Source organism: Narcine bancroftii, unplaced genomic scaffold (assembly GCF_036971445.1).
Source record: "Narcine bancroftii isolate sNarBan1 unplaced genomic scaffold, sNarBan1.hap1 Scaffold_152, whole genome shotgun sequence".
Lineage (NCBI taxonomy): Eukaryota > Metazoa > Chordata > Chondrichthyes > Torpediniformes > Narcinidae > Narcine > Narcine bancroftii.
In genome coordinates, this window is record NW_027211887.1 from 2,597,082 (window position 1) to 2,608,079 (window position 10,998).

Below are 10,998 nucleotides of genomic sequence, written 5' to 3' on the forward strand. Positions count from 1 at the left end.
CATCAGCCAGGCAGACCATTCCATAGCCAGCATCTGGCAGGGGACCATTCCACATCCTGAAACTGACAAGCATACAATTTCACATCTGGCATCTGGCACGAATTTCATTCCACATCCGGCATCCCGTCCAGAAGATCATTCTCCATCCGGCATCTCGCCGCTGTACGATTACACATCCGGCATCTGGTACAAAGTCCATTCCACATCCGGATTCTCACAGAAGGACCATTCCACCTCCGGCATCTGGCAGGTGGACAATTATACCTCCGACATCTTGCAGGTGGGCAATTCCACATCTAGCATCTGGCACGAATTATATTGTACATCCACATTCTTACATGAGGACCATCTGGCAGATGTACCATTCCAAATCCGGAATGTGTCAGAGGAACATTCCACATCCAGCATCTTCCAGATGGACAATTCCACATCTGGCATCTGTTAGGCAGAGCAGTCCATGTCCAGCAAATGGCAGGAAGATGATACCAGATTCAGCATCTTACTGGCAGACCATTCCACATCTAGCATGTGGCAGGTAGTCAATTCTAAATCCGGCATCTCACTGGCAGACCAGTCCAAATCTGGCATCTGGCAGGCCAAACACTCCACATTCAGTATCTGGCAGGAGTACCATTCCACATCTGGCATTTGGCAGCAAACAAATCCACATCCGGCGATGGACAGTATAAATTTGTTATGTGAGTGAGTTCCACAGTGTAACCGTTTTATGTGAGTCAGTTCCACAGTGTAAACTTGTCATATGAGAGAGTTGCACAGTATAATTTTGTTTACTTAGTGTAACCCATATTCCAAACTATATGTTAGTGTGTTCCACAGAGTAAACTTGTTGTGTGAGTAATTTAGACTGTGTGACCATATTATGTGAGTGATTCCCACCATGTAAACTTGTAATGTGTCTGAGTTTCACTGTGTAACCTTATAATTTTGCTAAATTCGATATTGTTTGTTCGTGAGTTCCTCAGTGCAACTTTTTTAGGTGAGTGAGTTCCACAGTGTAACCGTGTTATGTAATTTACACAGTGTGACCTTGTTATGTGAGTGAGTCCCACCGTTTGACCTTGTTATATGAGAGAGTTTGAAAGTGTGACGTTGTTATGGAAGTGAATTCCACAGTGTCAACCTGTCTAGTTAGTGAGCCTCAGAGTGTAACATTGGTAGAGAGTGAGTTTGACTGTGTGACATTGTTATGTGTGAGATTCCCACAGTGTAAACTTGTTATGTGGGTGTGTTCCACAGTGTTACCTTGTAATTTTGCTAAATTCGATATTGAACATGTTATGTTAGTGAGTTCCTCAATGAAACATGTTCTGGTGTGTGTGTTCCACAGTGTAACAGTGTTATTTTGGAGAGTTCCACAGTATAATTTTGGGTATTTAGGGCATCCCATATTGTAAACTTTATGTTAGTGAGTCCCACAGTGTAAATTTGTTACGTGAGTAATTTTCACAGTGTGACCTTATTATGTTAGTCCCACAAGTTGTCCTTATTATGTGAGAAATTCCCACAGAGTAAACTTGTAATGTCAGTGAGTTTGAAAGTGTGACATTGTTATAGAAGTGATTTCCACAGTGTCAACCTTTCTACTTAGTGAGTCTCAGGGTGTAACATTGGTATGGAGTGCGTTCGACAGTGTGACATTTTATGTGTGAAATTCCCAAGGTGTAAATTTGTTATGTGGGTGAGTTTCACAGTGTAACCTTGTAATTTTGCAAAATTCAGTATTGAAAATGTTATGTTAGTGAGTTCCTCAGTGCAACTTTTTTAGGTGAGTGTGTTCCACAGTGTGAGTGAGTCTCACCATTTGACCTTGTAATGTCAGTGAGTTTGAAAGTGTGACATTGTTATGGAAGTGAATTCCACAGTGTCAACCTGTCTAGTTAGTGGGCCTCAGAGTATAACATTGGTATAGAGTGAGTTTGACAGTGTGACATTGTTATGTGTGAGAGTCCCACCGTGTAAACTTGTTATGTGTCTGAGTTTCACAGTGTTACCTTTTAATTTCGCAAAATTCGATTTTGAAAATGTGATGTTAATGAGTTCCTCAGTGTAATCTTTTTAGGTGAGTAAGTCCCATGGTGTAAACTTGTTCTGGGAGTAACTTACACAGTGTGACCGTATTATGTGAGTCCCAAAATTTGACCTTGTTGTGTGAGTGATTCCCACCATGTAAACTGGTTATGTGCCTGAGTTTCACAGTGTAACCTTGTAATTTTGCTAAATTCGAAAATGAAAAAGTTATATTAGTGAGTTCCTCAGTGCAACTTTTTTAGGTGAGTGAGTTCCACAGTGTAAACTTGTTATGTGAGTGAGTTCCACAGTGTAAACTTGTCATGTGAGAGATTTGCACAGTATAATTTTGGGTACTTAGGGAATCCCATATTGTAAACTTTATGTTAGTGAGTCCCACAGTGTAAATTTGTTCTGTGAGTAATTTACACAGTGTGACCTTATTATGTGCATCCCACAAATTCACCTTATTATGTGAGAGATTCCCAGAGTGTAAACTTGTTATGTGAGTGAGTTTGAAAGTGTGACATTGTTATCGAAGTGATTTCCATAGTGTCAACCTTTCTACTTAGTGAGTATCAGAGTGTAACATTGGTATGGAGTGTGTTCGACAGTGTGACATTGTTATATGTGAGATTCCCACCGTGTAAACTTGTTATGTGGGTGAGTTTCACAGTGTTACCTTGTATTTCGCTAAATTCGACATTGAAAATGTTATGTTAGTGAATTCCTCAGCGTGACCTTTTTAGGTGAGTGAGTCCCACACTGTAAACTCACCGCTGTACCATTTCAAATCTGGCATCTGGCACGAATTCAATTCCACATCCGGTATATTGTCCAGAAGATCATTCTACTCTGGCATCTCGCCGCTGTACCATTACACATCCAGCATCTGTCATGAAGTCCATTCCACATCCAGATTCTCACAGAAGGACCATTCCACCTCTGGCATCTGGCAGGTGGACCATTCCACATCTGGCATCTGGCAGGCAGACCATTCCACATTTGGGTGTTTGCAGGTGGACAATTCCAACTCTGGGATCTGGCAAGCATACAATTCCACATCTGGCATCTGGCACAAATTATATTGTACATCCAGAGCCTCACATGAGGAACATTCCACCTCCGTCATCTGGCAGATGTACCATTCCACATGCGGAATGTGTCAGAGGAACATTCCACATCAGCATCTTCCAGGTGGACAATTCCACATCCATCATCTGTTAGGCTGAGCAGTCCAATTCCAGAAAATGGCAGGAAGATGATACCAGATTCAGCATCTTACAGGCAGACCATTCCACATCCAGCATCTGGCAGGTAGTCAATTCTAAATGCGGCATCACGCTGGCAGACCAGTCCACATCTGGCATCTATCAGGCAGACTAGTCAATATTTGGCATCAAGTGGGTGGACAATGCCACATCTGGCATCTGGCAGGACGACCACTCCACATCCTGCATCTGGGAAAAAAAAAACATTCTATATCTGGCATCTTGCAGCAAACCAATCCCCATCCTGCAACTGGCAGGTGGTCTATTCCACACCAGCATCAGCCAGGCAGACCATTCCATATCCAGCATCTGGCAGAGGACCATTCCACATCCTGAAACTGACAAGCATACCATTTCACATCTGGCATCTGGCACGAATTTCATTCCACATCCGGCATCCGTCCAGAAGATCATTCTACATCCGGCATCTCGCCGCTGTACCATTACACGTCCGGCATCTGGTACAAAGTCCATTCCACATCCGGATTCTCACAGAAGGACCATTCCACCTCCGGCATCTGGCAGGTTGAACATTCCACATCTGGCGTCTCGCAGGTGGACAATTATACCTCCGACATCTTGCAGGTGCACAATTCCACATCTAGCATCTGGCACGAATTATATTGTAAATCCACATTCTCACATGAGGACCATCTGGCAGATGTACCATTCCAAATCTGGAATGTGTCAGAGGAACATTCCACATCGAGCATCTTCCAGATGGACAATTCCACATCTGGCATCTGTTAGGCAGAGCAGTCCATGTCCAGCAAATGGCAGGAAGATGATACCAGATTCAGCATCTTACTGGCAGACCATTCCACATCTAGCATCTGGCAGGTAGTCAATTCTAAATCGGGCATCTCACTGGCAGACCAGTCTAAATCTGGCATCTGGCAGGCCAACCACTCCACATTCAGAATCTGGTAGGAGTACCATTCCACATCTGGCATTTGGCAGCAAACAAATCCACATCCGGCGATGGACAGTATAAATTTGTTATGTGAGTCAGTTCCACAGTGTAAACTTGTCATATGAGAGAGTTGCACAGTATAATTTTGTTTACTTAGTGTAACACATATTCCAAACTATATGTTACTGTGTCCCACAGAGTAAACTTGTTGTGTGAGTAATTTACACAGTGTGACCTTATTATGTGAGTGATTCCCACCATGTAAACTTGTTATTTGTCTGAGTTTCACAGTGTAACCTTGTAATTTTGCAAAATTCGATATTGAAAATGTGATGTTAATGAGTTCCTCAGTGCAACTTTTTTAGGTGAGTGAGTTCCACAGTGTAACCGTGTTATGTGAGTCATTTCTACAGTGTAAACGTCATGTAAGAGAAATGCACAGTATAATTTTGTTTATTTGTGAAACCCATAGTCTAAACTATATGCTAGTGTGTCCCACAGTGTAAACTTGTTATGTAATTTACACAGTGTGACCTTGTAATGTGAGTGAGTCCCACCGTTTGACCTTGTTATATGAGAGAGTTTGAAAGTGTGACGTTGTTATGGAAGTGAATTCCACAGTGTCAACCTGTCTAGTTAGTGAGCCTCAGAGTGTAACATTGGAGAGAGTGAATTTCCCACAGTGTAAATTTGTTATGTGGGTGAGTTTCACAGTCTAACCTTGTAATTTTGCTAAATTCGATATGGAACATGTTATATTAGTGAGTTCCTCAATGAAACATGTTTAGGTGAGTGTGTTCCACAGTGTAACCGTGTTATTTTGGAGAGTTCCACAATATAATTTTGGGTACTTAGGGCATCCCATATTGTAAACTTTATGTTAGTGAGTCCCACAGTGTAAATTTGTTCTGTGAGTAATTTTCACAATGTGACCTTATTATGTGAGTCCCACAAATTGACCTTTTTATGTGAGAAATTCCCACAGAGTAAACTTGTAATGTCAGTGAGTTTGAAAGTGTGACATTGTTATGTGTGAGAGTCCCACCATGTAAACTTGTTATGTGTCTGAGTTTCACAGTGTTACCTTTTAATTTCGCTAAATTCGATATTGAAAATGTGATGTTAATGAGTTCCTCAGTGTAACCTTTTTAGGTGAGTGAGTCCCACAATGTGAACTTGTTATGGGAGTCATTTACACAGTGTGACCTTATTATGTGAGTCCCAAAATTTGACCTTGTTGTGTGAGAGATTCCCACCATGTAAACCTGTTATGTATCTGAGTTTCACAGTGTAACCTTGTAATTTTGCTAAATTCGATATTGAAAATGTTATGTTAGTCAGTTCCTCAGTGTAACCTTTTTAGGTGAGTTCCACAGTGTAACCGTTTAAAGTGAGCGAATTACACAGTGTTACCGTGTAATGTGAGTCAGTTCCACAGTGTAAACTTGTCATGTTAGAGAGTTTCACAGTCCAATTTTGTTCACTTAGGGAATCCCATATTGTAAACTTCATGTAAGTGAGTCCCACAGTGTTAACTTGATTTGTGAATCATTTACACAGTGTGACCTTATTGTGAGTGATTCCCACCATGTAAACTTGTTATGTGTCTGAGTTTCACAGTGTAACCCTGTAATTTTACTAAATGCGATATTGAAAAAGTTATGTTCGTGAGTTCCTCAGTGCAACCTTTTTAGGTGAGTGAGTCCCACACTGTAAATTCACCGCTCTACCATTTCACATCCGGCATCTGGCATGAATTCCATTCCACATCCGGTAACTGTCCAGAAGATCATTCTACTCTGGCATCTCGCCGCTGTACCATTACACATCCAGCATCTGTAATGAAGTCCATTCCACATCCGGAAACTGTCCAGAAGATCATTCTACTCTGGCATCTCGCCGCTGTACCATTACACATCCAGCATCTGTAATGAAGTCCATTCCACATCCGGATTCTCACAGAAGGACGATTCCACCTCCGGCATCTGACAGGTGGACCATTCCACATCTGGCATCTGGCAGGCAGACCATTCCACATTTGGGCTTTTGCAGGTGGACAATTCCACCTCCGGGATCTGGCAAGCATACAATTCCACATCTGGCATCTGGCACGAATTATATTGTACATCCATAGTCTCACATGAGGAACATTCCACCTCCGGCATCTGGTAGATATACCATTCCACATCCGGAATGTGTCAGAGGAACATTCCACATCCAGCATCTTCCAGGTGGACAATTCCACATCCATCATCTGTTTGGCTCAGCAGTCCAATTCCAGCAAATGGCAGGAAGATGATACCAGATTCAGCATCTTACAGGCAGACCATTCCACATCCAGCATCTGGCAGGTAGTCAATTCTAAATGCGACATCTCGTTGGCAAACCAGTCCACATCTGGCATCTATCAGGCAGACTAGTCAATATCTGGCATCAAGAGGGTGGACAATGCCACATCTGGCATCTGGCAGGCCGACCACTCCACATCCTGCATCTCGGAAAAAAAAAACATTCTACATCTGGCATCTGGCAGCAAACCATTCCCCATCTGCAACTGGCAGGTGGTCTATTCCACTCCAGCATCAGCGAGGCAGACCATTACATATTCACCATCTGGCAGAGGACCATTCCACATCCTGCAAATGACAAGCATACCATTTCACATCTTGCATCTGGCACGAATTTCATTCCACATCCGGCATCCGTCCTGAAGATTATTCTACATCCGGCATCTCGCTGTAGTACCATTACACGTCCGGCATCTGTCATGAAGTCCATTCCACATCCAGATTCTCACAGAAGGACCATTCTAGCTTCGGCATCTGGCAGGTGGACCATTCCACATCTGGAATCTGGCAGGTGAACCATTCCACATTTGGGCTTTTGCAGGTGGACAATTCCACCTCCGGGATCTGGCAAGCATACAATTCCACATCTGACATCTGGCATGAATTATATTTTACATCCAGAGTCTCACATGAGGAACATTCCACCTCCGGCATCTGGCAGATTTGCCGTTCCACATCCGGAATGTGTCAGAGAAACATTCCACATCCAGCATCTTCCAGGTGAACAATTCCACATCCCTCATCTGTTAGGCTGAGCAGTCCAATTCCAGCAAATGGCAGGAAGATGATACCAGATTCAGCATATTACAGGCAGACCATTCCAAATCCAGCATCTGGCAGGTAGTCAAATCTAAATGCGGCATCTCGCTGGCAGACCAGTCCACATCTGGCATCTATCAAGCAGACTAGTCAATATCTGGCATCAAGTGGGTGAACAATGCCACATCTGGCATTTGGCAGGCCGACCACTCCACATCCTGCATCTGGGAAAAAAAATCATTCTACATCTGGCATCTGGGAGCAAACCATTCCCCATCCTGCAACTGGCAGGTGGTCTATTCCACTCCAGCATCAGCCAGGCAGACCATTCCATATCCAGCATCTGGCAGAGGACCATTCCACATCCTGCAACTGACAAGCATACCATTTCACATCTGGCATCTGGCACGAATTTCATTCCACATCCGGCATCCGTACAGAAGATTATTCTACATCTGGCATCTCGCCGCTGTACCATTACACGTCCGGCATCTGTCATGAAGTCCATTCCACATCCGGATTCTCACAGAAGGACCATACCACCTTCGGCATCTGGCAGGTGGACCATTCCACATCTGGCATCTGGCAGGTGGACCATTCCACATCTGCCATCTGGCAGGCAGACCATTCCACATTTGGGCTTTTGCAGGTGGACAATTCCACCTCCGGGATCTGGCAAGCATACAATTCCACATCTGGCATCTGGCACGAATTATATTTTACATCCAGAGTCTCACATGAGGAACATTCCACCTCCGGCATCTGGCAGATTTGCCGTTCCACATCCGGAATGTGTCAGAGGAACATTCCACATCCAGCATCTTCCAGGTGAACAATTCCACATCCCTCATCTGTTAGGCTGAGCAGTCCAAATTCCAGAAAATGGCAGGAAGATGATACCAGATTCAGCATCTTACAGGCAGACCATTCCACATCCAGCATCTGGCAGGGAGTCAATTCTAAATGCGGCATCTCGCTGGCAGACCAGTCCACATCTGGCATCTATCAGGCAGACTAGTCAATATCTGGCATCAAGAGGGTGGACAATGCCACATCTGGCATCTGGCAGGCCGACCACTCCACATCCTGCATCTCGGAAAAAAAAAACATTCTACATCTGGCATCTGGCAGCAAACCATTCCCCATCTGCAACTGGCAGGTGGTCTATTCCACTCCAGCATCAGCGAGGCAGACCATTACATATTCACCATCTGGCAGAGGACCATTCCACATCCTGCAAATGACAAGCATACCATTTCACATCTGGCATCTGGCACGAATTTCATTCCACATCCGGCATCCATCCAGAAGATTATTCTACATCCGGCATCTCGCTGCTGTACCATTACACGTCCGGCATCTGTCATGAAGTCCATTCCACATCCAGATTCTCACAGAAAGACCATTCTAGCTTCGGCATCTGGCAGGTGGACCATTCCACATCTGGAATCTGGCAGGTGGACCATTCCACATTTGGGCTTTTGCAGGTGGACAATTCCACCTCCGGGATCTGGCAAGCATACAATTCCACATCTGGCATCTGGCACGAATTATATTTTACATACAGAGTCTCACATGAGGAACATTCCACCTCCGGCATCTGGCAGATTTGCCGTTCCACATCCGGAATGTGTCAGAGAAACATTCCACATCCAGCATCTTCCAGGTGAACAATTCCACATCCCTCATCTGTTAGGCTGAGCAGTCCAATTCCAGCAAATGGCAGGAAGATGATACCAGATTCAGCATCTTACAGGCAGACCATTCCAAATCCAGCATCTGGCAGGTAGTCAAATCTAAATGCGGCATCTCGCTGGCAGACCAGTCCACATCTGGCATCTATCAGGCAGACTAGTCAATATCTGGCATCAAGTGGGTGGACAATGCCACATCTGGCATCTGGCAGGCCGACCACTCCACATCCTGCATCTGGCAAAAAAAAAAAACCTTCTACATCTGGCATCTGGCAGCAAACCATTCCCCATCCTGCAACTGGCAGGTGGTCTATTCCACTCCAGCATCAGCCAGGCAGACCATTCCATATCCAGCATCTGGCAGAGGACCATTCCACATCCTGCAACTGACAAGCATACCATTTCACATCTGGCATCTGGCACGAATTTCATTCCACATCCGGCATCCGTCCAGAAGATTATTCTACATCTGGCATCTCGCCGCTGTACCATTACACGTCCGGCATCTGTCATTAAGTCCATTCCACATCCGGATTCTCACAGAAGGACCATTCCACCTTCGGTATCTGGCAGGTGGACCATTCCACATCTGGCATCTGGCAGGTGGACCATTCCACATCTGCCATCTGGCAGGCAGACCATTCCACATTTGGGCTTTTGCAGGTGAACAATTCCACCTCCGGGATCTGGCAAGCATACAATTCCACATCTGGCATCTGGCACGAATTATATTTTACATCCAGAGTCTCACATGAGGAACATTCCACCTCCGGCATCTGGCAGATTTGCCGTTCCACATCCGGAATGTGTCAGAGGAACATTCCACATCCAGCATCTTCCAGGTGAACAATTCCACATCCCTCATCTGTTAGGCTGAGCAGTCCAATTCCAGAAAATGGCAGGAAGATGATACCAGATTCAGCATCTTACAGGCAGACCATTCCACATCCAGCATCTGGCAGGGAGTCAATTCTAAATGCGGCATCTCGCTGGCAGACCAGTCCACATCTGGCATCTATCAGGCAGACTAGTCAATATCTGGCATCAAGAGGGTGGACAATGCCACATCTGGCATCTGGCAGGACAACCACTCCACATCCTGCATCTGGGAAAAAAAAAACATTCTACATCTGGCATCTGGCAGCAAACCATTTTTCCATCCTGCAACTGGCAGGTGGTCTATTCCACTCCAGCATCAGCCAGGCAGACCATTCCATATCCAGCATCTGGCAGAGGACCATTCCACATCCTGCAACTGACAAGCATACCATTTCACATTTGGCATCTGGCACGAATTTCATTCCAGATCAGTCATCCGTCCAGAAGATCATTCTACATCCGGCATCTCGCCGCTGTAGCATTACACGTCCGGCATCTGGTACAAAGTACATTCCACATCCGGATTCCCACAGAAGGACCATTCCACCTCCGGCATCTGGCAGGTGGAACATTCCACATCTGGCGTCTCGCAGGTGGACAATTATATTCTGACATCTTGCAGGTGGACAATTCCACATCTAGCATCTGGCACGAATTATATTGTACAACCACATTCTCACATGAGGACCACCTGATAGATGTACCATTCCAAATCCAGAATGTGCCAGAGGAACATTCCACATCCAGCATCTTCCAGATGGACAATTCCACATCTGGCATCTGTTAGGCAGAGCTGTCCATGTCCAGCAAATGGCAGGAAGATGATACCAGATTCAGCATCTTACTTGCAGACCATTCCACATCTAGCATTTGGCAGGTAGTCAATTTTAAATCCGCATTTCACTGGCAGACCAGTCTAAATCTGGCATCTGGCAGGCCAACCACTCCACATTCAGTGTCTGGCAGGAGTACCATTCCACATCTGGCATTTGGCAGCAAACAAATCCACATCCGGCGATTGACAGTATAAATTTGTTACGTGAGTGAGTTCCACAGTGTAACCGTGTTATGTGAGTCAGTTCCACAGTGTAAACTTGTGATATGAG